General features: G+C 44.1%; 28 non-coding genes across 28 annotated transcripts; all 28 read left to right on the top strand.

Moving 5' to 3' along the window:
* Positions 1–166: 166 nt before the first annotated feature.
* Positions 167–240, top strand: trnat-cgu (transfer RNA threonine (anticodon CGU)). The gene has a single exon. It is a non-coding gene; the product is annotated as a tRNA-Thr (tRNA).
* A 5670-nt stretch (positions 241–5910) lies between these two features.
* On the top strand, positions 5911–6000 carry trnar-ucu (transfer RNA arginine (anticodon UCU)). Its single transcript is given in 2 exon segments — positions 5911–5947; positions 5965–6000. It is a non-coding gene; the product is annotated as a tRNA-Arg (tRNA).
* A 114-nt stretch (positions 6001–6114) lies between these two features.
* On the top strand, positions 6115–6188 carry trnat-agu (transfer RNA threonine (anticodon AGU)). Its single transcript has one exon. It is a non-coding gene; the product is annotated as a tRNA-Thr (tRNA).
* Positions 6189–6651: 463 nt separating this feature from the next.
* trnat-cgu (transfer RNA threonine (anticodon CGU)) lies at positions 6652–6725 on the top strand. Its single transcript has one exon. It is a non-coding gene; the product is annotated as a tRNA-Thr (tRNA).
* Positions 6726–7627: 902 nt separating this feature from the next.
* trnar-ucu (transfer RNA arginine (anticodon UCU)) lies at positions 7628–7717 on the top strand. The gene is given in 2 exon segments: positions 7628–7664; positions 7682–7717. It is a non-coding gene; the product is annotated as a tRNA-Arg (tRNA).
* A 638-nt stretch (positions 7718–8355) lies between these two features.
* On the top strand, positions 8356–8429 carry trnat-cgu (transfer RNA threonine (anticodon CGU)). Its single transcript has one exon. It is a non-coding gene; the product is annotated as a tRNA-Thr (tRNA).
* A 953-nt stretch (positions 8430–9382) lies between these two features.
* trnat-ugu (transfer RNA threonine (anticodon UGU)) lies at positions 9383–9456 on the top strand. The gene has a single exon. It is a non-coding gene; the product is annotated as a tRNA-Thr (tRNA).
* A 385-nt stretch (positions 9457–9841) lies between these two features.
* Positions 9842–9915, top strand: trnat-agu (transfer RNA threonine (anticodon AGU)). Its single transcript has one exon. It is a non-coding gene; the product is annotated as a tRNA-Thr (tRNA).
* Positions 9916–10378: 463 nt separating this feature from the next.
* On the top strand, positions 10379–10452 carry trnat-cgu (transfer RNA threonine (anticodon CGU)). Its single transcript has one exon. It is a non-coding gene; the product is annotated as a tRNA-Thr (tRNA).
* Positions 10453–11354: 902 nt separating this feature from the next.
* On the top strand, positions 11355–11444 carry trnar-ucu (transfer RNA arginine (anticodon UCU)). Its single transcript is given in 2 exon segments — positions 11355–11391; positions 11409–11444. It is a non-coding gene; the product is annotated as a tRNA-Arg (tRNA).
* Positions 11445–11558: 114 nt separating this feature from the next.
* On the top strand, positions 11559–11632 carry trnat-agu (transfer RNA threonine (anticodon AGU)). Its single transcript has one exon. It is a non-coding gene; the product is annotated as a tRNA-Thr (tRNA).
* A 464-nt stretch (positions 11633–12096) lies between these two features.
* trnat-cgu (transfer RNA threonine (anticodon CGU)) lies at positions 12097–12170 on the top strand. Its single transcript has one exon. It is a non-coding gene; the product is annotated as a tRNA-Thr (tRNA).
* Positions 12171–13133: 963 nt separating this feature from the next.
* On the top strand, positions 13134–13207 carry trnat-ugu (transfer RNA threonine (anticodon UGU)). The gene has a single exon. It is a non-coding gene; the product is annotated as a tRNA-Thr (tRNA).
* Positions 13208–13590: 383 nt separating this feature from the next.
* On the top strand, positions 13591–13664 carry trnat-agu (transfer RNA threonine (anticodon AGU)). Its single transcript has one exon. It is a non-coding gene; the product is annotated as a tRNA-Thr (tRNA).
* A 444-nt stretch (positions 13665–14108) lies between these two features.
* On the top strand, positions 14109–14182 carry trnat-cgu (transfer RNA threonine (anticodon CGU)). Its single transcript has one exon. It is a non-coding gene; the product is annotated as a tRNA-Thr (tRNA).
* Positions 14183–15083: 901 nt separating this feature from the next.
* On the top strand, positions 15084–15173 carry trnar-ucu (transfer RNA arginine (anticodon UCU)). Its single transcript is given in 2 exon segments — positions 15084–15120; positions 15138–15173. It is a non-coding gene; the product is annotated as a tRNA-Arg (tRNA).
* Positions 15174–15812: 639 nt separating this feature from the next.
* trnat-cgu (transfer RNA threonine (anticodon CGU)) lies at positions 15813–15886 on the top strand. The gene has a single exon. It is a non-coding gene; the product is annotated as a tRNA-Thr (tRNA).
* Positions 15887–16839: 953 nt separating this feature from the next.
* trnat-ugu (transfer RNA threonine (anticodon UGU)) lies at positions 16840–16913 on the top strand. The gene has a single exon. It is a non-coding gene; the product is annotated as a tRNA-Thr (tRNA).
* Positions 16914–17298: 385 nt separating this feature from the next.
* trnat-agu (transfer RNA threonine (anticodon AGU)) lies at positions 17299–17372 on the top strand. Its single transcript has one exon. It is a non-coding gene; the product is annotated as a tRNA-Thr (tRNA).
* Positions 17373–17835: 463 nt separating this feature from the next.
* On the top strand, positions 17836–17909 carry trnat-cgu (transfer RNA threonine (anticodon CGU)). The gene has a single exon. It is a non-coding gene; the product is annotated as a tRNA-Thr (tRNA).
* A 902-nt stretch (positions 17910–18811) lies between these two features.
* Positions 18812–18901, top strand: trnar-ucu (transfer RNA arginine (anticodon UCU)). The gene is given in 2 exon segments: positions 18812–18848; positions 18866–18901. It is a non-coding gene; the product is annotated as a tRNA-Arg (tRNA).
* Positions 18902–19015: 114 nt separating this feature from the next.
* On the top strand, positions 19016–19089 carry trnat-agu (transfer RNA threonine (anticodon AGU)). The gene has a single exon. It is a non-coding gene; the product is annotated as a tRNA-Thr (tRNA).
* Positions 19090–19553: 464 nt separating this feature from the next.
* trnat-cgu (transfer RNA threonine (anticodon CGU)) lies at positions 19554–19627 on the top strand. Its single transcript has one exon. It is a non-coding gene; the product is annotated as a tRNA-Thr (tRNA).
* Positions 19628–20590: 963 nt separating this feature from the next.
* On the top strand, positions 20591–20664 carry trnat-ugu (transfer RNA threonine (anticodon UGU)). Its single transcript has one exon. It is a non-coding gene; the product is annotated as a tRNA-Thr (tRNA).
* A 383-nt stretch (positions 20665–21047) lies between these two features.
* Positions 21048–21121, top strand: trnat-agu (transfer RNA threonine (anticodon AGU)). Its single transcript has one exon. It is a non-coding gene; the product is annotated as a tRNA-Thr (tRNA).
* Positions 21122–21565: 444 nt separating this feature from the next.
* On the top strand, positions 21566–21639 carry trnat-cgu (transfer RNA threonine (anticodon CGU)). The gene has a single exon. It is a non-coding gene; the product is annotated as a tRNA-Thr (tRNA).
* A 963-nt stretch (positions 21640–22602) lies between these two features.
* trnat-ugu (transfer RNA threonine (anticodon UGU)) lies at positions 22603–22676 on the top strand. Its single transcript has one exon. It is a non-coding gene; the product is annotated as a tRNA-Thr (tRNA).
* Positions 22677–23059: 383 nt separating this feature from the next.
* On the top strand, positions 23060–23133 carry trnat-agu (transfer RNA threonine (anticodon AGU)). The gene has a single exon. It is a non-coding gene; the product is annotated as a tRNA-Thr (tRNA).
* The last annotated feature ends 74 nt before the right edge of the window (positions 23134–23207 follow it).

Genomic DNA, 23207 nt, shown 5'->3' with positions numbered 1-23207 from the left:
AAAACAGATTGGTGACTTCTGGCCTTTTGTTTATCATTAAATTGCAAGCTTATGCCCTCGGGCAACAGAAAGTTGTGAAAAATCTAATAAGCTGACCAGCCCGTGGACCTGTGTCCTCACCGCTGGATGTTTTGATCAACTTACTCACCCTCCTAGTGCTCTTCTTGGCGCTGTGGCTTAGTTGGTTAAAGCGTCTGTTTCGTAAACAGGAGATCCTGGCTTCAAATCCCAGCGGTGCCTTTAGCATCCCTTGTGTGCCTCAAGCATGTGCTTTTCTGAAATCGGACTGCAAAAAGGGATAGCAAAGGCAGCAGGCGATTCCATTTCCAAACCACATCCTGATAATGCTAACGCTCTTTTGAACAGGTCAACAGTTGCTGATAGGCTCTGTGGCACAATAGATAGCAAACTGGACTTCTAGACTGCCAGATGAGGCCATTCAAAGGTTAACTAATGGCACTTGGCCAACAAACCCAGAGGCTAGCTGGCCTCCCGAATCAGTTGTCAAAAAAACATGTTTAGGCTGTGCAGAGCCTGGCCGTTAGCCTCTTATCTGGATGCTTTTATCCTCTAATGGCGCGTTTTCACCGAGTGGTACGGTACGGTACGGTACGGGTCGGTCTGTTAACCATGATTTGGCTAGCGTTTCCACCGCCAACAGTACCCTTACTTGATAGGCGTGGTGTATTCCAGAAAGTAGTGATAACGTCACTTGATAGGCGTGGTGTATGACGGAAAGTAGCTTGACGTCATTCGATCGCGCGGGAAGAGGAAAGTTCACCGCAAACAACAATGGAGGACATACAGCAGCTATTCTTGCTTCTCGGTGTGTGGCTGTTTATCTCAAGGAAGAGACAATATTTGTTTGAGCAAAGGCTACATGCTGCAAGGAAAAACACAGCGGAAAAATACAGGGGAATTTGGGAAATTTTAAGGAGCTGGGACGAGACAGACAACCGCGCGAGTAAAGACAAGGCAAGACAAACACGACGGCGCAGGCGGGTAAGCTTGAGCTAAGCTAACTTTTTTATGTCATGTAATAATGTATTTCGTCTTATGTGCTAACTAAGCAATATTGTTATAGATTAAATAACCCTACACTGAATAAATAAGTACAATAAGCCCTGTGCCGACTGTAAACTACAGTCTATTCATTAAGCACTATGAAGGTTACTTTTTAAGATCATTAAACTTTTACATGAATCTGTTGATGCCTATATTATTACAAGGGCAATACTAGTTGTGGTTAATGATAGATTAGAAGTATAATTTTGAGAAAATAGTTATATCTGTAAGCTATTTTTTCTTTGTGCTTTAATGACACCAAAGTTCCCTCTCTGGTGCAGTATATTAGATATTTTAACAAATGTATATATTCTATCGTGTCCAAGGGTAACTCTTACAATGTTTATAATACTTTATGTATTTTTTCATTCGGCGTATGATAGTTGCACTTTTAATTAAATGACCCACCATCACTGCGACATTGTATTAATCTTAACTTTTTTGTTTGTTTGTTTTCTAGGTACTCAATCTGGTGCAAAATCAGCGCCGCAGACCAACCGTTTGGACTTTCAGCCGCTCAAATGACTGGTGGGATGTGATCGTTCCAGGATTCACACACACACAGTGGTTGAACAACTTCAGGATGTCTGAAGAAACATTTATATTCCTTTGTGCCATGGTGCATCCAGCAATGGAAAAGCAGGACACAAACTACAGAGAGTGTGTTCCCCTTAAGAAAAGAGTTGCCACGGCACTATGGAAGCTTGCAACCAACAGCGACTACAGAAGTATTGGCCATCTTTTTGGTGTCAGCAGAACAACAGTGTGTCGGTGCGTCCAGGAATTCTGCAAGGCCGCTAGCATGTTGTTAGTTCCAGAACAGATATGTTTCCCTGACCAGCAGAAGTTCAAAGAGATGGCAGCCTACTTTGAGAACCGGTGGGGGCTTCCACAGTGTGTTGGTGCCATTGATGGGTCACACATACCCATAATAGCCCCAAAGGAGTACCACTGCGATTACTTTAATAGAAAAGGCTGGCATTCCATCATCCTGCAAGGAGTAGTTGATGGAAAAGGACTATTTTGGAGTGCATATGCAGGAATGGCTGAAAGTTTGCATGATGCTCGGGTTCTGAGACTATCTACATTGTGGGAGTTGGTCGAGCGTGGAAGCCTCTACCCAGCTTGCACCAGGAACATCAGTAGGGTGAATGCTGGCTTTTATGTGCTAGGAGACTCTGCCTACCCTTTGCAGAATTGGCTCCTAAAACCAATCCCTGACAATGGCCGGCTGACAGCAGAACAACTGACCTACAACAAAAAAGTGTGCAGGGCTCGGGTGGTGGTAGAAAATGCTTTTGGGAGACTCAAAAGAAGGTGGCGGTGCCTTATGAAGAGGAATGACAGCGACATCGAACTGGTGAAGTCCATGGTGTTGACTTGTTGTGCTCTGCACAATCTTTGTGAAAGGCATGGAGAGGATTACCAGCACGAATGGGATACACCTGTTGCTGCAGAGCCTGTGGTGCCACTGGCACAGGGTGCAGAGGAGGAGGGCAGGGATGTACGCGAGGGTCTGATGCGTTATTTGAACAGTTAAATCTGTTGTACAGATAGCAAAGGCACACCTGTGTAAACGCTAAGTTTTGATTTTATGGACATGAATAAATCCTTTTTACTTTTACCCTGCCTCTTCATATTTTGTGAAATATTTTTGCCGCTGCCTCTTATGTAGATGGTGTTTAAACATGAGGTATAATTCATTTTGGGTAACTATATCAAATGGCCAATCTGGTAACGCTTAAGATAATACTGCGCAAGTACACATAATTTACAGCATACCTTTTGGTAATTATAGAGTGTGTACATGTAATTATAGGGGAACAATTTATAATATTTGGTGAATAAAGGAGTAACAACCATGAAAAATACAAATAAAATGCAGTATTTCATAACCAAGCTACCCAACTAAGGGCTAATTATTTTAATATTACATGGTATGTAGCTTATGACCTATTATGCTAAAAAACATGGAAAATTACAAATAATTTATGCAGTAATTCATGATTACAGCCCGGAAAGTACTGCGTAAGTACACCGAATTTACAGCGTACCTTTCTGTAATTATTGTACATACTTTATAAGTACACGTGTAATTATAAGGGAACAATTTATAATATTTATAATATTAATTTATAATATTTGGGGTAAAGGACTTATTACTCTGCAATACATATGACTGTAAAAATAAATAAATTCAGATTTTGTTTGCAATAAATGTAAAGTAACACATTGCTAACTAATTTGTATTTAAGGCAAGCATAATCTCCCAAATGGCCATTATGGCCAAGGTAGCAAACAATAGATGTCATTGACACCAGATGACAGGAACATTAATAAAACGACCTCAATTTATAGAATGGGTAAGGGAGGAATTGTGTGAGATGGCCATTGAACACAGGACACATGAGGTAATGAAAAAGTACTTTAATTTAAAAAGTCAAACAAATGCTATTGACAAAAAAAATGAGCTGTGCGACAGAAAAAAGGTTTTGTAAACAAGTGCAAACAAAAATTAAAAGTGCAAACAAAGTAAACGAGTGCAAACAAAAAACTAAATAAGTCCAAAAAAATTAAACAAGTCCAAAAAAGTAAACAAGTCTAAAGTGCTGTGTGCAAAAGAGCACAAGTGGCTGGATCATGGCACAGGGTTGGGGCGACTACTCAACGCCTGCACCAGCTGACTGAGCGTGCCGAGGAAGGCCTGATTGAAGCTTGCAGACTGCTCCATGTGTTGGCGAGTTAGTTCAGCCTCATGCCGCCTTGCCTCACGTGCATCCTCCAGCATAAGTTCGAAGCGCCGGTCACGGCGTTCCTCCATCCTCTCCAACCACTCCTGCTGCTTCTCATCAGCTGCCTGCATCTCAACCAGGGCCGCATGAACATCCTGTTGCCCCCTTTTCCTCTTGCCTGGAATGCAAAAGAGACAGGAATGTTGGTTTGTTTAGCGAAGCATTTTGATCCTTGTGATTTGAGCCAACCAATATTATGGGGAGATATCTACAGTACTACAATACAATGTCTAAATTGGACATGTATATATTAACATATGACGATAATGAACTCATGATACAATATTGCGATACTCCACGACATATGATAAAAGGTAAAAAAAAAAAATTATTGTCGATTAAAATGAAAACTTGGATATTACATTGTGGGTTTAAATGGATAGGCTTGGACTTGGTGCTTGTAACCCAAGGACAATGGTGACACCAGAATAAAAATATTCATGATTCTGAAGCTGAAAATACTGAATTATTTTAGACGAATATTCTTAACGTTCTGGTAATAAGACATTTGCCATTATGAGGACCCACAAATATTCCCCCATTGCATTAGTATACATCATAAGCAACATTATATAGTAATTTAATGTAGTACTGACACTCTGAAAACATGAATTTTTTCTCACACAGTAATTTTTATTTTGGGAGAACTATCCATGATACATATTGTCAACATCCACAATACGTATTGTTGCGCTTTTGTATTGCGAAATATATTATGGCACGATATATTGTTACACCTCTAGTATATATTATTACAGTATTATACATTTCTTTTCACTCTGGTGTTCATGTCTTACCGATTGTAATACGCCGAGGTTCACTCGAAGTTGATGGAGCAGATTCTGGTGGTGGTGTCGGGGTTGATGTCCTGGCAGGCGAACTTGAGCTTTCAAGGGTGGAAATCTCATCAAGTGCCTCCATTTCCTCCTGACAGCTAGGATGCTCAACTGAAAATTTACAAAAGTCACGTTAATAACACAAACGGCAACAATGCGGTTGAGATAAATACAGAACATACAACGTAGTAGGACTGAGTGGGTAGCCAAACAAAGCATTTTTACTTTGTATAATGTACATAAGTATTTTTTTTTTTCAAGTATCTATAATTTTATAAGAGTAACTTTCATTGCACTACATTCCAAAGCATAATATTGTACTTTTTACCCCACAACATTACTGTACTGTTTAAGCCTATTGAATGTGGACATTTTCACCTTGCTCTGATATTTCATAATAATTTTCAGACGGAGTTCTTACTCTTTCCTTAAGCTATATCATTGGACCCATCTCTCTTTAATATATATTTAGTAGAATATGTTTAGTAATAAAACAGTTGTATTTTATTAGGGTATCTGTAGGCTACAAGTAACGTTACTGGACATGTACTCCGTCCACCACAGGCTAATAAACTAACGTTAGCGTTTTGCTAGCTTGCAAATGATCGGTTGATACCAACTGGCTGGCTGACAGACAAACAACAGACTTGCACAAAAGTTGTGCATTGAACGTAAGCTTTCCCGTGATCGATGTATACTAACGTTATATTTCACAATTACAAACTTACCGGGAGGCTCCATCATCGACTCCAGCAATGAGGTAGCCGTATCGATGCCTCCTTCTCGTCCCAAACTCGCCGGCCTGTGCCCGTAGATGGCGTCCATCATTTCTAGCCACTTCCAATTTTTTTCTGTGAACACCACTCCGGCTGTTGTGGTCTTTCACCTTACGATAGTCACTCCGCAGTTTCTTGCATTTAATGCGGCACTGCTCGGACGTCCGCTGGTAACCCTCGACAGCCATCCTCTCAGAAACATGCTAAAAAACCTTTTCGTTTCTCACCATGCCATCGAGTTCCCTTTGCACCCTTTCTTCACCGATGATACCCAAGAAAAAAATTTAAGTACATAGTAGTTAAGGCCACTTAATATAAAGTGGGTCCCTGAATTCAAATCCCAGCACTGTCTTTGCTGGTAATCAAACACCACCTTGGGTTGTGTGTTTTTGCTTTGCGCAATCAGGTTGTACAGAGTCAGAAAAAAAAAGCTCCACACATGTCTCTGTGGCGCAATGGATAGCGCATTGGACTTCTAGACTGCCAAATGAGGCCATTCAAAGGTTGTGGGTTCGAGTCCCACCAGAGTCGTTACTTTTGGCATTCTGTTAATGGCGCTTGGCCAACAAACACACATGCTCTCTGGCCACCCCTCCAGAGTTATAAAACTCTAAATCTCACTTTCTTAATAGATACATGCAAGTTGGTGCCGTGGTTTAGTTGGTTAAAGCGCCTGTCTAGTAAACAGGAGATCCTGGGTTCGAATCCCAGCGGTGCCTTTGCTGGTGATGAAGTAGCGCCTTGGGCTGAGTGGTTTTGATCTCCGTAAAAGGGGTTGCAGAGGAGTGCTAGAGCAGCATGCAATTTAATTTGCGAACCACCCCTCAGATGCTGCCCAGAGTCATCTCAGCAATGCAGCATGGCTCACCTGGTCAAATAGCTTGCCTTGCAAACACGTGATCCTTGGATTAGGACTGCTGCAAGCCTGGAAGGAGCTACTGCATGTGGCGCAGAGTGTAGAGCATTGGACTATTAGTCTGCGATTTTAGGCCATATGAAGTTTGTGGGTTTGAGTCAAAACAGATTGGTGACTTCTGGCCTTTTGTTTATCATTAAATTGCAAGCTTATGCCCTCGGGCAACAGAAAGTTGTGAAAAATCTCATAAGCTGACCAGCCCGTGTACCTTTGTCCTCACCGCTGGATGTTTTGATCAACTTACTCACCCTCCTAGTGCTCTGCTTGGCGCTGTGGCTTAGTTGGTCAAAGCGTCTGTCTCGTAAACAGGAGATCCTGGGTTCAAATCCCAGCGGTGCCTTTAGCATCCCTTGTGTGCCTCAAGCATGTGCTTTTCTGAGATCGGACTGCAAACAGGGATAGGAAAGGCAGCAGGCGATTCCATTTCCAAACCACATCCTGATAATGCTAACGCTCTTTTGAACAGGTCAACAGTTGCTGATAGGCTCTGTGGCACAATATATAGCAAACTGGACTTCTAGACTGCCAGATTAGGCCATTCAAAAGTTAACTAATGGCACTTGGCCAACAAACCCAGAGGCTAGCTGGTCTCCCGAATCAGTTGTCAAAAAAACCATTTTTAGGCTGTGCAGAGCCTGGCCGTTAGCCTCTTATCTGGATGCTTTTATCCTCTAAGTGCCGCTCGCTGGGAGAGTGTGTGCAGGTTGGCGCCGTGGCTTAGTTGGTTTAAGCATGTGTCGTAAATAGGACATACTGAATTCGGTCCCACTTTATATTAAGTGGCCTTAACTACTATGTACTTACATCAAAAATGAATACATGTACTTATTGTGTTCATATTGTATTGTTAATTGGTTTTGCTGCTATTGAGGTGGGAAACAGGTAAGGTTAGGGACAGATTTGGTGGTATGTGTAAGTATAAGGGTGTGTTAAGGTGTGAGGAATGGGTCAACCATGTAATTATACATGTAAATACAGAAATTAATTACAGATGTAATTACGTGCAGATATTTTTCAAATATAAGTACAATGTAAAAACATGCATGTACACAATAAGGGATTTGTACCAAATTAATAATTAAAATTTAAGTACATAGTAGTTAAGGCCACTTAATATAAAGTGGGTCCCTGAATTCAAATCCCAGCACTTTCTTTGCTGGTAATCAAACACCACCTTGGGTTGTGTTTTTTTGCTTTGCGCAATCAGGCGGTACAGAGTCAGGAAAAAAAAGCTCCACACATGTCTCTGTGGCACAATGGATAGCGCATTGGACTTCTAGACTGGCAAATGAGGCCATTCAAAGGTTGTGGGTTCGAGTCCCACCAGAGTCGTTACTTTTGGCATTCTATTAATGGCGCTTGGCCAACAAACACACATGCTCTCTTGCCACCCCTCCAGAGTTATAAAACTCTAAATCTCACTTTCTTACTAGATACATGCAAGTTGGTGCCGTGGGTTAGTTGGTTAAAGCGCCTGTCTAGTAAACAGGAGATCCTTTGTTCAAATCCCAGTTGTGCCTTTGCTGGTGATGAAGTAGCGCCTTGGGCTGAGAGTTTTTGGTCTCCGTAAAAGGGGGTGCAGAGGAGTGCTAGAGCAGCATGCAATTTAATTTGCGAACCACCCCTCAGATGCTGCCCAGAGTCATCTCAGCAATGCAGCATGGCTCAGCTGGTCAAAGAGCTTGCCTTGCAAACACGTGCTCCTTGGTTTAGGACTGCTGCAAGCCTGGAAGGAGCTACTGCATGTAGCGCATTGGACTATTAGTCTGCGATTTGAGGCCATTTGAAGTTTGTGTGTTTGAGTCAAAACAGATTGGTGACTTCTGGCCTTTTGTTTATCATTAAATTGCAAGCTTATGCCCTCGGGCAACAGAAAGTTGTGAAAATCTAATAAGCTGACCAGCCCGTGGACCTTTGTCCTCACCGCTGGATGTTTTGATCAACTTACTCACCCTCCTAGTGCTCTGCTTGGCGCTGTGGCTTAGTTGGTCAAATCGTCTGTCTCGTAAACAGGAGATCCTGGGTTCAAATCCCAGCGGTGCCTTTAGCATCCCTTGTGTGCCTCAAGCATGTGCTTTTCTGAGATCGGACTGCAAACAGGGATAGGAAAGGCAGCAGGCGATTCCATTTCCAAACCACATCCTGATAATGCTAACGCTCTTTTGAACAGGTCAACAGTTGCTGATAGGCTCTGTGGCACAATAGATAGCAAACTGGACTTCTAGACTGCCAGATTAGGCCATTCAAAAGTTAACTAATGGCACTTGGCCAACAAACCCAGAGGCTAGCTGGCCTCCCGAATCAGTTGTCAAAAAAACCATTTTAGGCTGTGCAGAGCCTGGCCGTTAGCCTCTTATCTGGATGCTTTTATCCTCTAAGTGCCGCTCCCTGGGAGTGTGTGTGCAGGTTGGCGCCGTGGCTCAGTTGGTTTAAGCATACTGACATACTGAATTCGGTCCCACTTTATATTAAGTGGCCTTAACTACTATGTACTTACATCAAAAATGAATACATGTACTTATTGTGTTCATATTGTGTTGTTAATTGGTTTTGCTGCTATTGAGGTGGGAAACAGGTAAGGTTAGGGACAGATTTGGTGGTATGGGTAAGTATAAGGGTGTGTTAAGGTGTGAGGGATGGGTCAACCATGTAATTATACATGTAATTACAGAAATTAATTACAGATGTAATTACGTGCAGATATTTTTCAAATATAAGTACAATGTAAAAACATGCATGTACACAATAAGGGATTTGTACCAAATTAATAATTAAAATTTAAGTACATAGTAGTTAAGGCCACTTAATATAAAGTGGGTCCCTGAATTCAAATCCCAGCACTGTCTTTGCTGGTAATCAAACACCACCTTGGGTTGTGTGTTTTTGCTTTGCGCAATCAGGCGGTACAGAGGAGCGTCAAAGCAGCATGCGATTTCATTTGCCAACCACCCCTCAGCTGCTGACGAAGAATTCTGACCCAAGTCAACAATGCAGCAGGGCGCCGTGGCTTAGCTGGTCAAAGCGCTTGTCTTGTAAACAGGAGATCCTGGGTTCGATTCCCAGCGGTGCATTTTAACAGGTGGCTCTGCTCATTGGGCTCTTTCTTGGAAAGGAAGCCCTTACAGATCATCCACTTTTCCAACCACATACCAATTGCAGAGAGACCCACATATCTTGTCCTTCCCGCTCCCCAAATGCCTGAACTCAATTCAACGGACTGGCACAAGCCAGGAAAAAAAAAGCTTCACACATGTCTCTGTGGCGCAATGGATAGGGCATTGGACTTCTAGACTGCCAGATGAGGCCATTCAAAGGTTGTGGGTTCGAGTCCCACCAGAGTCGTTACTTTTGGCATTCTGTTAATGGCGCTTGGCCAACAAACACATATGCTCTCTGACCACCCCTCCAGAGTTAGAAAACTCTAAGTCTCACTTTCTTAGTAGGTACATGCAAGTTGGTGCTGTGGCTTAGTTGGTTAAAGCGCCTGTCTAGTAAACAGGAGATCCTGGGTTCGAATCCCAGCGGTGCCTTTGCTGGTGATGGAGTAGCACCTTGGGCTGAGAGGTTTTGGTCTCTGTAAAAGGGGGTGCAGAGGAGTGCTAGAGCAGCATGTAATTTAATTTGCGAACCACCCCTCAGATGCTGCCCAGAGTCATCTCAGCAATGCAGCATGGCTCACCTGGTCAAAGAGCTTGCCTTGCAAACACGTGATCCTTGGTTTAGGACTGCTGCAAGCCTGGAAGGAGCTACTGCATGTGGCGCAGAGTGTAGCGCATTGGACTATTAGTCTGCGATTTGAGGCCATTTGAAGTTTGTGGGTTTGAGTCAAAACAGATTGGTGACTTCTGGCCTTTTGTTTATCATTAAATTGCAAGCTTATGCCCTCGGGCAACAGCAAGTTGTGAAAAATCTCATAAGCTGACCAGCCCGTGGACCTGTGTCCTCACCGCTGGATGTTTTGATCAACTAACTCACCCTCCTAGTGCTCTTCTTGGCGCTGTGGCTTAGTTGGTTAAAGCGTCTGTCTCGTAAACAGGAGATCCTGGGTTCAAATCGCAGCGGTGCATTTAGCATACCTTGTGTGCCTCAAGCATGTGCTTTTCTGAAATCGGACTGCAAACAGGGATAGCAAAGGCAGCAGGCGATTCCATTTCCAAGCCACATCCTGATAATGCTAACGCTCTTTTGAACAGGTCAACAGTTGCTGATAGGCTCTGTGGCACAATAGATAGCAAACTGGACTTCTAGACTGCCAGATGAGGCCATTCAAAGGTTAACTAATGGCACTTGGCCAACAAACCCAGAGGCTAGCTGGCCTCCCGAATCAGTTGTCAAAAAAAACATTTTAGGCTGTGCAGAGCCTGGCTGTTGGCCTCTTATCTGGATGCCTTTATCCTCTAAGTGCCGCTCCCTGGGAGAGTGTGTGCAGGTTGGCGCCGTGGCTTAGTTGGTTTAAGCTTGTGCCGTAAATAGGACATACTGAATTCGGTCCCACTTTATATTAAGTGTCCTTAACTACTATGTACTTACATCTAAAAATGAATACATGTACTTATTGTGTTCATATTGTATTGTTAATAGGTTTTGCTGCTATTGAGGTGGGAAACAGGTAAGGTTAGGGACAGATTTGGTGGTATGGGTAAGTATAAGGGTGTGTTAAGGTGTGAGGGATGGGTCAACCAAGTAATTATACATGTAATTCTAGAAATTAATTACAGATGTAATTACGTGCAGATATTTTTCAAATATAAGTACAATGTAAAAACATGCATGTACACAATAAGGGATTTGTACCAAATTAATAATTAAAATTTAAGTACATAGTAGTTAAGGCCACTTAATATAAAGTGGGTCCCTGAATTCAAATCCCAGCACTGTCTTTGCTGGTAATCAAACACCACCTTGGGTTGTGTTTTTTTGCTTTGCGCAATCAGGCGGTACAGAGCCAGGAAAAAAAAGCTCCACACATGTCTCTGTGGTGCAATGGATAGCGTATTGGACTTCTAGACTGCCAAATGAGGCCATTCAAAGGTTGTGGGTTCGAGTCCCACCAGAGTCATTACTTTTGGCATTCTGTTAATGGCGCTTGGCCAACAAACACACATGCTCTCGGTCCACCCCTCCAGAGTTATAAAACTCTAAATCTCAATTTCTTACTAGATACATGCAAGTTGGTGCCATGGCTTAGTTGGTTAAAGCGCCTCTCTAGTAAACAGGAGATCCTGGGTTCGAATCCCAGCGGTGCCTTTTCTGGTGATGAAGTAGCACCTTGGGCTGAGAGGTTTTGGTCGCTGTAAAAGGGGGTGCAGAGGAGTGCTAGAGCAGCATGCAATTTAATTTGCGAACCACCCTTCAGATGCTGCCCAGAGTCATCTCAGCAATGCAGCATGGCTCACCTGGTCAAAGAGCTTGCCTTGCAAACACGTGATCCTTGGTTTAGGACTGCTGCAAGCCTGGAAGGAGCTACTGCATGTGGCACAGAGTGTAGCGCATTGGACTATTAGTCTGCGATTTGAGGCCATTTGAAGTTTGTGGGTTTGAGTCAAAACAGATTGGTGACTTCTGGCCTTTTTTTTTATCATTAAATTGCAAGCTTATGCCCTCGGGCAACAGAAAGTTGTGAAAAATCTCATAAGCTGACCAGCCCGTGGACCTTTGTCCTCACCGCTGGATGTTTTGATCAACCTACTCACCCTCCTAGTGCTCTGCTTGGCGCTGTGGCTTAGTTGGTCAAAGCGTCTGTCTCGTAAACAGGAGATCCTGGGTTCAAATCCCAGCGGTGCCTTTAGCATCCCTTGTGTGCCTCAAGCATGTGCTTTCCTGAGATCGGACTGCAAACAGGGATAGGAAAGGCAGCAGGCGATTCCATTTTCAAACCACATCCTGATAATGCTAACGCTCTTTTGAACAGGTCAACAGTTGCTGATAGGCTCTGTGGCACAATAGATAGCAAACTGGACTTCTAGACTGCCAGATTAGGCCATTCAAAAGTTAACTAATGGCACTTGGCCAACAAACCCAGAGGCTAGCTGGCCTCCCGAATCAGTTGTCAAAAAAACCATTTTAGGCTGTGCAGAGCCTGGCCATTAGCCTCTTATCTGGATGCTTTTATCCTCTAAGTGCCGCTCCCTGGGAGAGTGTGTGCAGGTTGGCGCCGTGGCTTAGTTGGTTTAAGCATGTGTCGTAAATAGGACATACTGAATTCGGTCCCACTTTATATTAAGTGGCCTTAACTACTATGTACTTACATCAAAAATGAATACATGTACTTATTGTGTTCATATTGTATTGTTAATTGGTTTTGCTGCTATTGAGGTGGGAAACAGGTAAGGTTAGGGACAGATTTGGTGGTATGGGTAGGTATAAGGGTGTGTTAAGGTGTGAGGGATGGGTCAACCATGTAATTATACATGTAATTACAGAAATTAATTACAGATGTAATTACGTGCAGATATTTTTCAAATATAAGTACAATGTAAAAACATGCATGTACACAATAAGGGATTTGTACCAAATTAATAATTAAAATTTAAGTACATAGTAGTTAAGGCCACTTAATATAAAGTGGGTCCCTGAATTCAAATCCCAGCACTGTCTTTGCTGGTAATCAAACACCACCTTGGGTTGTGTGTTTTTGCTTTGCGCAATCAGGCGGTACAGAGGAGCATCAGAGCAGCATGCGATTTCATTTGCCAACCACCCCTCAGCTGCTGACGAAGAATTCTGACCCAAGTCAACAATGCACCAGGGCGCCGTGGCTTAGCTGGTCAAAGCGCTTGTCTTGTAAACAGGAGATCCTGGGTTCGATTCCCAGCGGTGCCTTTTAACAGGTGGCTCTGCTCATTGGGCTCTTTCTTCGAAAGGAAGCCCTTACAGATCATCCACTTTTCCAACCACATACCAATTGCAGAGAGACCCACATATCTTGTCCTTCCCGCTCCCCAAATGCCTGAACTCAATTTAACGGACTGGCACAAGCCAGGAAAAAAAGCTTCACACATGTCTCTGTGGCGCAATGGATAGGGCATTGGACTTCTAGACTGCCAGATGAGGCCATTCAAAGGTTGTGGGTTCGTGTCCCACCAGAGTCATTACTTTTGGCATTCTGTTAATGGCGCTTGGCCAACAAACACATATGCTCTCTGGCCACCCCTCCAGAGTTAGAAAACTCTAAGTCTCACTTTCTTAGTAGGTACATGCAAGTTGGTGCCGTGGCTTAGTTGGTTAAAGCGCCTGTCTAGTAAACAGGAGATCCTGGGTTCGAATCCCAGTTGTGCCTTTGCTGGTGATGAAGTAGCGCCTTGGGCTGAGAGTTTTTGGTCTCCGTAAAAGGGGGTGCAGAGGAGTGCTAGAGCAGCATGCAATTTAATTTGCGAACCACCCCTCAGATGCTGCCCAGAGTCATCTCAGCAATGCAGCATGGCTCAGCTGGTCAAAGAGCTTGCCTTGCAAACACGTGCTCCTTGGTTTAGCACTGCTGCAAGCCTGGAAGCAGCTACTGCATGTAGCGCATTGGACTATTAGTCTGCGATTTGAGGCCGTTTGTGGGTTTGAGTCAAAACAGATTGGTGACTTCTGGCCTTTTGTTTATCATTAAATTGCAAGCTTATGCCCTCGGGCAACAGAAAGTTGTGAAAAATCTCATAAGCTGACCAGCCCGTGGACCTTTGTCCTCACCGCTGGATGTTTTGATCAACTTACTCACCCTCCTAGTGCTCTGCTTGGCGCTGTGGCTTAGTTGGTCAAAGCATCTGTCTCGTAAACAGGAGATCCTGGGTTCAAATCCCAGCGGTGCCTTTAGCATCCCTTGTGTGCCTCAAGCATGTGCTTTTCTGAGATCGGACTGCAAACAGGGATAGGAAAGGCAGCAGTCGATTCCATTTCCAAACCACATCCTGATAATGCTAACGCTCTTTTGAACAGGTCAACAGTTGCTGATAGGCTCTGTGGCACAATAGATAGCAAACTGGACTTCTAGACTGCCAGATTAGGCCATTCAAAAGTTAACTAATGGCACTTGGCCAACAAACCCAGAGGCTAGCTGGCCTCCTAAATCAGTTGTCAAAAAAACCATTTTAGGCTGTGCAGAGCCTGGCCGTTAGCCTCTTATCTGGATGCTTTTATCCTCTAAGTGCCGCTCCCTGGGAGAGTGTGTGCAGGTTGGCGCCGTGGCTCAGTTGGTTTAAGCATGTGTCGTAAATAGGACATACTGAATTCGGTCCCACTTTATATTAAGTGGACTTAACTACTATGTACTTACATCAAAAATGAATACATGTACTTATTGTGTTCATATTGTATTGTTAATTGGTTTTGCTGCTATTGAGGTGGGAAACAGGTAAGGTTAGGGACAGATTTGGTGGTATGGGTAAGTATAAGGGTGTGTTAAGGTGTGAGGGATGGGTCAACCATGTAATTATACATGTAATTACAGAAATTAATTACAGATGTAATTACGTGCAAATATTTTTCAAATATAAGTACAATGTAAAAACATGCATGTACACAATAAGGGATTTGTACCAAATTAATAATTAAAATTTAAGTACATAGTAGTTAAGGCCACTTAATATAAAGTGGGTCCCTGAATTCAAATCCCAGCACTTTCTTTGCTGGTAATCAAACACCACCTTGGGTTGTGTTTTTTTGCTTTGCGCAATCAGGCGGTACAGAGTCAGGAAAAAAAAGCTCCACACATGTCTCTGTGGCACAATGGATAGCGCATTGGACTTCTAGACTGGCAAATGAGGCCATTCAAAGGTTGTGGGTTCGAGTCCCACCAGAGTCGTTACTTTTGGCATTCTATTAATGGCGCTTGGCCAACAAACACACATGCTCTCTTGCCACCCCTCCAGAGTTATAAAACTCTAAATCTCACTTTCTTACTAGATACATGCAAGTTGGTGCCGTGGGTTAGTTGGTTAAAGCGCCTGTCTAGTAAACAGGAGATCCTTTGTTCAAATCCCAGTTGTGCCTTTGCTGGTGATGAAGTAGCGCCTTGGGCTGAGAGTTTTTGGTCTCCGTAAAAGGGGGTGCAGAGGAGTGCTAGAGCAGCATGCAATTTAATTTGCGAACCACCCCTCAGATGCTGCCCAGAGTCATCTCAGCAATGCAGCATGGCTCAGCTGGTCAAAGAGCTTGCCTTGCAAACACGTGCTCCTTGGTTTAGGACTGCTGCAAGCCTGGAAGGAGCTACTGCATGTAGCGCATTGGACTATTCGTCTGCGATTTGAGGCCATTTGAAGTTTGTGTGTTTGAGTCAAAACAGATTGGTGACTTCTGGCCTTTTGTTTATCATTAAATTGCAAGCTTATGCCCTCGGGCAACAGAAAGTTGTGAAAAATCTAATAAGCTGACCAGCCCGTGGACCTTTGTCCTCACCGCTGGATGTTTTGATCAACTTACTCACCCTCCTAGTGCTCTGCTTGGCGCTGTGGCTTAGTTGGTCAAATCGTCTGTCTCGTAAACAGGAGATCCTGGGTTCAAATCCCAGCGGTGCCTTTAGCATCCCTTGTGTGCCTCAAGCATGTGCTTTTCTGAGATCGGACTGCAAACAGGGATAGGAAAGGCAGCAGGCGATTCCATTTCCAAACCACATCCTGATAATGCTAACGCTCTTTTGAACAGGTCAACAGTTGCTGATAGGCTCTGTGGCACAATAGATAGCAAACTGGACTTCTAGACTGCCAGATTAGGCCATTCAAAAGTTAACTAATGGCACTTGGCCAACAAACCCAGAGGCTAGCTGGCCTCCCGAATCAGTTGTCAAAAAAACCATTTTAGGCTGTGCAGAGCCTGGCCGTTAGCCTCTTATCTGGATGCTTTTATCCTCTAAGTGCCGCTCCCTGGGAGTGTGTGTGCAGGTTGGCGCCGTGGCTCAGTTGGTTTAAGCATACTGACATACTGAATTCGGTCCCACTTTATATTAAGTGGCCTTAACTACTATGTACTTACATCAAAAATGAATACATGTACTTATTGTGTTCATATTGTGTTGTTAATTGGTTTTGCTGCTATTGAGGTGGGAAACAGGTAAGGTTAGGGACAGATTTGGTGGTATGGGTAAGTATAAGGGTGTGTTAAGGTGTGAGGGATGGGTCAACCATGTAATTATACATGTAATTACAGAAATTAATTACAGATGTAATTACGTGCAGATATTTTTCAAATATAAGTACAATGTAAAAACATGCATGTACACAATAAGGGATTTGTACCAAATTAATAATTAAAATTTAAGTACATAGTAGTTAAGGCCACTTAATATAAAGTGGGTCCCTGAATTCAAATCCCAGCACTGTCTTTGCTGGTAATCAAACACCACCTTGGGTTGTGTGTTTTTGCTTTGCGCAATCAGGCGGTACAGAGGAGCGTCAAAGCAGCATGCGATTTCATTTGCCAACCACCCCTCAGCTGCTGACGAAGAATTCTGACCCAAGTCAACAATGCAGCAGGGCGCCGTGGCTTAGCTGGTCAAAGCGCTTGTCTTGTAAACAGGAGATCCTGGGTTCGATTCCCAGCGGTGCATTTTAACAGGTGGCTCTGCTCATTGGGCTCTTTCTTGGAAAGGAAGCCCTTACAGATCATCCACTTTTCCAACCACATACCAATTGCAGAGAGACCCACATATCTTGTCCTTCCCGCTCCCCAAATGCCTGAACTCAATTCAACGGACTGGCACAAGCCAGGAAAAAAAAAGCTTCACACATGTCTCTGTGGCGCAATGGATAGGGCATTGGACTTCTAGACTGCCAGATGAGGCCATTCAAAGGTTGTGGGTTCGAGTCCCACCAGAGTCGTTACTTTTGGCATTCTGTTAATGGCGCTTGGCCAACAAACACATATGCTCTCTGACCACCCCTCCAGAGTTAGAAAACTCTAAGTCTCACTTTCTTAGTAGGTACATGCAAGTTGGTGCCGTGGCTTAGTTGGTTAAAGCGCCTGTCTAGTAAACAGGAGATCCTGGGTTCGAATCCCAGCGGTGCCTTTGCTGGTGATGGAGTAGCACCTTGGGCTGAGAGGTTTTGGTCTCTGTAAAAGGGGGTGCAGAGGAGTGCTAGAGCAGCATGTAATTTAATTTGCGAACCACCCCTCAGATGCTGCCCAGAGTCATCTCAGCAATGCAGCATGGCTCACCTGGTCAAAGAGCTTGCCTTGCAAACACGTGATCCTTGGTTTAGGACTGCTGCAAGCCTGGAAGGAGCTACTGCATGTGGCGCAGAGTGTAGCGCATTGGACTATTAGTCTGCGATTTGAGGCCATTTGAAGTTTGTGGGTTTGAGTCAAAACAGATTGGTGACTTCTGGCCTTTTGTTTATCATTAAATTGCAAGCTTATGCCCTCGGGCAACAGCAAGTTGTGAAAAATCTCATAAGCTGACCAGCCCGTGGACCTGTGTCCTCACCGCTGGATGTTTTGATCAACTAACTCACCCTCCTAGTGCTCTTCTTGGCGCTGTGGCTTAGTTGGTTAAAGCGTCTGTCTCGTAAACAGGAGATCCTGGGTTCAAATCGCAGCGGTGCATTTAGCATACCTTGTGTGCCTCAAGCATGTGCTTTTCTGAAATCGGACTGCAAACAGGGATAGCAAAGGCAGCAGGCGATTCCATTTCCAAGCCACATCCTGATAATGCTAACGCTCTTTTGAACAGGTCAACAGTTGCTGATAGGCTCTGTGGCACAATAGATAGCAAACTGGACTTCTAGACTGCCAGATGAGGCCATTCAAAGGTTAACTAATGGCACTTGGCCAACAAACCCAGAGGCTAGCTGGCCTCCCGAATCAGTTGTCAAAAAAAACATTTTAGGCTGTGCAGAGCCTGGCTGTTGGCCTCTTATCTGGATGCCTTTATCCTCTAAGTGCCGCTCCCTGGGAGAGTGTGTGCAGGTTGGCGCCGTGGCTTAGTTGGTTTAAGCTTGTGCCGTAAATAGGACATACTGAATTCGGTCCCACTTTATATTAAGTGTCCTTAACTACTATGTACTTACATCAAAAAATGAATACATGTACTTATTGTGTTCATATTGTATTGTTAATAGGTTTTGCTGCTATTGAGGTGGGAAACAGGTAAGGTTAGGGACAGATTTGGTGGTATGGGTAAGTATAAGGGTGTGTTAAGGTGTGAGGGATGGGTCAACCAAGTAATTATACATGTAATTCTAGAAATTAATTACAGATGTAATTACGTGCAGATATTTTTCAAATATAAGTACAATGTAAAAACATGCATGTACACAATAAGGGATTTGTACCAAATTAATAATTAAAATTTAAGTACATAGTAGTTAAGGCCACTTAATATAAAGTGGGTCCCTGAATTCAAATCCCAGCACTGTCTTTGCTGGTAATCAAACACCACCTTGGGTTGTGTTTTTTTGCTTTGCGCAATCAGGCGGTACAGAGCCAGGAAAAAAAAGCTCCACACATGTCTCTGTGGTGCAATGGATAGCGTATTGGACTTCTAGACTGCCAAATGAGGCCATTCAAAGGTTGTGGGTTCGAGTCCCACCAGAGTCATTACTTTTGGCATTCTGTTAATGGCGCTTGGCCAACAAACACACATGCTCTCGGTCCACCCCTCCAGAGTTATAAAACTCTAAATCTCAATTTCTTACTAGATACATGCAAGTTGGTGCCATGGCTTAGTTGGTTAAAGCGCCTCTCTAGTAAACAGGAGATCCTGGGTTCGAATCCCAGCGGTGCCTTTTCTGGTGATGAAGTAGCACCTTGGGCTGAGAGGTTTTGGTCGCTGTAAAAGGGGGTGCAGAGGAGTGCTAGAGCAGCATGCAATTTAATTTGCGAACCACCCTTCAGATGCTGCCCAGAGTCATCTCAGCAATGCAGCATGGCTCACCTGGTCAAAGAGCTTGCCTTGCAAACACGTGATCCTTGGTTTAGGACTGCTGCAAGCCTGGAAGGAGCTACTGCATGTGGCACAGAGTGTAGCGCATTGGACTATTAGTCTGCGATTTGAGGCCATTTGAAGTTTGTGGGTTTGAGTCAAAACAGATTGGTGACTTCTGGCCTTTTTTTTTATCATTAAATTGCAAGCTTATGCCCTCGGGCAACAGAAAGTTGTGAAAAATCTCATAAGCTGACCAGCCCGTGGACCTTTGTCCTCACCGCTGGATGTTTTGATCAACCTACTCACCCTCCTAGTGCTCTGCTTGGCGCTGTGGCTTAGTTGGTCAAAGCGTCTGTCTCGTAAACAGGAGATCCTGGGTTCAAATCCCAGCGGTGCCTTTAGCATCCCTTGTGTGCCTCAAGCATGTGCTTTCCTGAGATCGGACTGCAAACAGGGATAGGAAAGGCAGCAGGCGATTCCATTTTCAAACCACATCCTGATAATGCTAACGCTCTTTTGAACAGGTCAACAGTTGCTGATAGGCTCTGTGGCACAATAGATAGCAAACTGGACTTCTAGACTGCCAGATTAGGCCATTCAAAAGTTAACTAATGGCACTTGGCCAACAAACCCAGAGGCTAGCTGGCCTCCCGAATCAGTTGTCAAAAAAACCATTTTAGGCTGTGCAGAGCCTGGCCATTAGCCTCTTATCTGGATGCTTTTATCCTCTAAGTGCCGCTCCCTGGGAGAGTGTGTGCAGGTTGGCGCCGTGGCTTAGTTGGTTTAAGCATGTGTCGTAAATAGGACATACTGAATTCGGTCCCACTTTATATTAAGTGGCCTTAACTACTATGTACTTACATCAAAAATGAATACATGTACTTATTGTGTTCATATTGTATTGTTAATTGGTTTTGCTGCTATTGAGGTGGGAAACAGGTAAGGTTAGGGACAGATTTGGTGGTATGGGTAGGTATAAGGGTGTGTTAAGGTGTGAGGGATGGGTCAACCATGTAATTATACATGTAATTACAGAAATTAATTACAGATGTAATTACGTGCAGATATTTTTCAAATATAAGTACAATGTAAAAACATGCATGTACACAATAAGGGATTTGTACCAAATTAATAATTAAAATTTAAGTACATAGTAGTTAAGGCCACTTAATATAAAGTGGGTCCCTGAATTCAAATCCCAGCACTGTCTTTGCTGGTAATCAAACACCACCTTGGGTTGTGTGTTTTTGCTTTGCGCAATCAGGCGGTACAGAGGAGCATCAGAGCAGCATGCGATTTCATTTGCCAACCACCCCTCAGCTGCTGACGAAGAATTCTGACCCAAGTCAACAATGCACCAGGGCGCCGTGGCTTAGCTGGTCAAAGCGCTTGTCTTGTAAACAGGAGATCCTGAGTTCGATTCCCAGCGGTGCCTTTTAACAGGTGGCTCTGCTCATTGGGCTCTTTCTTCGAAAGGAAGCCCTTACAGATCATCCACTTTTCCAACCACATACCAATTGCAGAGAGACCCACATATCTTGTCCTTCCCGCTCCCCAAATGCCTGAACTCAATTTAACGGACTGGCACAAGCCAGGAAAAAAAGCTTCACACATGTCTCTGTGGCGCAATGGATAGGGCATTGGACTTCTAGACTGCCAGATGAGGCCATTCAAAGGTTGTGGGTTCGTGTCCCACCAGAGTCATTACTTTTGGCATTCTGTTAATGGCGCTTGGCCAACAAACACATATGCTCTCTGGCCACCCCTCCAGAGTTAGAAAACTCTAAGTCTCACTTTCTTAGTAGGTACATGCAAGTTGGTGCCGTGGCTTAGTTGGTTAAAGCGCCTGTCTAGTAAACAGGAGATCCTGGGTTCGAATCCCAGTTGTGCCTTTGCTGGTGATGAAGTAGTGCCTTGGGCTGAGAGTTTTTGGTCTCCGTAAAAGGGGGTGCAGAGGAGTGCTAGAGCAGCATGCAATTTAATTTGCGAACCACCCCTCAGATGCTGCCCAGAGTCATCTCAGCAATGCAGCATGGCTCAGCTGGTCAAAGAGCTTGCCTTGCAAACACGTGCTCCTTGGTTTAGCACTGCTGCAAGCCTGGAAGCAGCTACTGCATGTAGCGCATTGGACTATTAGTCTGCGATTTGAGGCCGTTTGTGGGTTTGAGTCAAAACAGATTGGTGACTTCTGGCCTTTTGTTTATCATTAAATTGCAAGCTTATGCCCTCGGGCAACAGAAAGTTGTGAAAAATCTCATAAGCTGACCAGCCCGTGGACCTTTGTCCTCACCGCTGGATGTTTTGATCAACTTACTCACCCTCCTAGTGCTCTGCTTGGCGCTGTGGCTTAGTTGGTCAAAGCATCTGTCTCGTAAACAGGAGATCCTGGGTTCAAATCCCAGCGGTGCCTTTAGCATCCCTTGTGTGCCTCAAGCATGTGCTTTTCTGAGATCGGACTGCAAACAGGGATAGGAAAGGCAGCAGTCGATTCCATTTCCAAACCACATCCTGATAATGCTAACGCTCTTTTGAACAGGTCAACAGTTGCTGATAGGCTCTGTGGCACAATAGATAGCAAACTGGACTTCTAGACTGCCAGATTAGGCCATTCAAAAGTTAACTAATGGCACTTGGCCAACAAACCCAGAGGCTAGCTGGCCTCCTAAATCAGTTGTCAAAAAAACCATTTTAGGCTGTGCAGAGCCTGGCCGTTAGCCTCTTATCTGGATGCTTTTATCCTCTAAGTGCCGCTCCCTGGGAGAGTGTGTGCAGGTTGGCGCCGTGGCTCAGTTGGTTTAAGCATGTGTCGTAAATAGGACATACTGAATTCGGTCCCACTTTATATTAAGTGGACTTAACTACTATGTACTTACATCAAAAATGAATACATGTACTTATTGTGTTCATATTGTATTGTTAATTGGTTTTGCTGCTATTGAGGTGGGAAACAGGTAAGGTTAGGGACAGATTTGGTGGTATGGGTAAGTATAAGGGTGTGTTAAGGTGTGAGGGATGGGTCAACCATGTAATTATACATGTAATTACAGAAATTAATTACAGATGTAATTACGTGCAAATATTTTTCAAATATAAGTACAATGTAAAAACATGCATGTACACAATAAGGGATTTGTACCAAATTAATAATTAAAATTTAAGTACATAGTAGTTAAGGCCACTTAATATAAAGTGGGTCCCTGAATTCAAATCCCAGCACTGTCTTTGCTGGTAATCAAACACCACCTTGGGTTGTGTGTTTTTGCTTTGCGCAATCAGGCGGTACAGAGGAGCATCAGAGCAGCATGCGATTTCATTTGCCAACCACCCCTCAGTTGCTGACGAAGAATTCTGACCCAAGTCAACAATGCAGCAGGGCGCCGTGGCTTAGCTGGTCAAAGCGCTTGTCTTGTAAACAGGAGATCCTGGGTTCGATTCCCAGCGGTGCCTTTTAACAGGTGGCTCTGCTCATTGGGCTCTTTCTTGGAAAGGAAGCCCTTACAGATCATCCACTTTTCCAACCACATACCAATTGCAGAGAGACCCACATATCTTGTCCTTCCCGCTCCCCAAATGCCTGAACTCAATTCAACGGACTGGCACAAGCCAGGAAAAAAAGCTTCACACATGTCTCTGTGGCGCAATGGATAGGGTATTGGACTTCTAGACTGCCAGATTAGGCTATTCAAAGGTTGTGGGTTCGAGTCCCACCAGAGTCATTACTTTTGGCATTCTGTTAATGGCGCTTGGCCAACAAACACATATGCTCTCTGGCCACCCCTCCAGAGTTAGAAAACTCTAAGTCTCACTTTCTTAGTAGGTACATGCAAGTTGGTGCCGTGGCTTAGTTGGTTAAAGTGCCTGTCTAGTAAACAGGAGATCCTGGGTTCGAATCCCAGCGGTGCCTTTGCTGGTGATGAAGTGGCACCTTGGGCTTAGAGGTTTTGGTCTCCGTAAAAGGGGGTGCAGAGGAGTGCTAGA

The sequence above is a fragment of the Carassius carassius genome, chromosome 1, assembly GCF_963082965.1.
Source record: "Carassius carassius chromosome 1, fCarCar2.1, whole genome shotgun sequence".
Lineage (NCBI taxonomy): Eukaryota > Metazoa > Chordata > Actinopteri > Cypriniformes > Cyprinidae > Carassius > Carassius carassius.
Note: the sequence above shows the minus strand (reverse complement) of the source record. Positions and strands in the feature narration are given on the sequence as shown.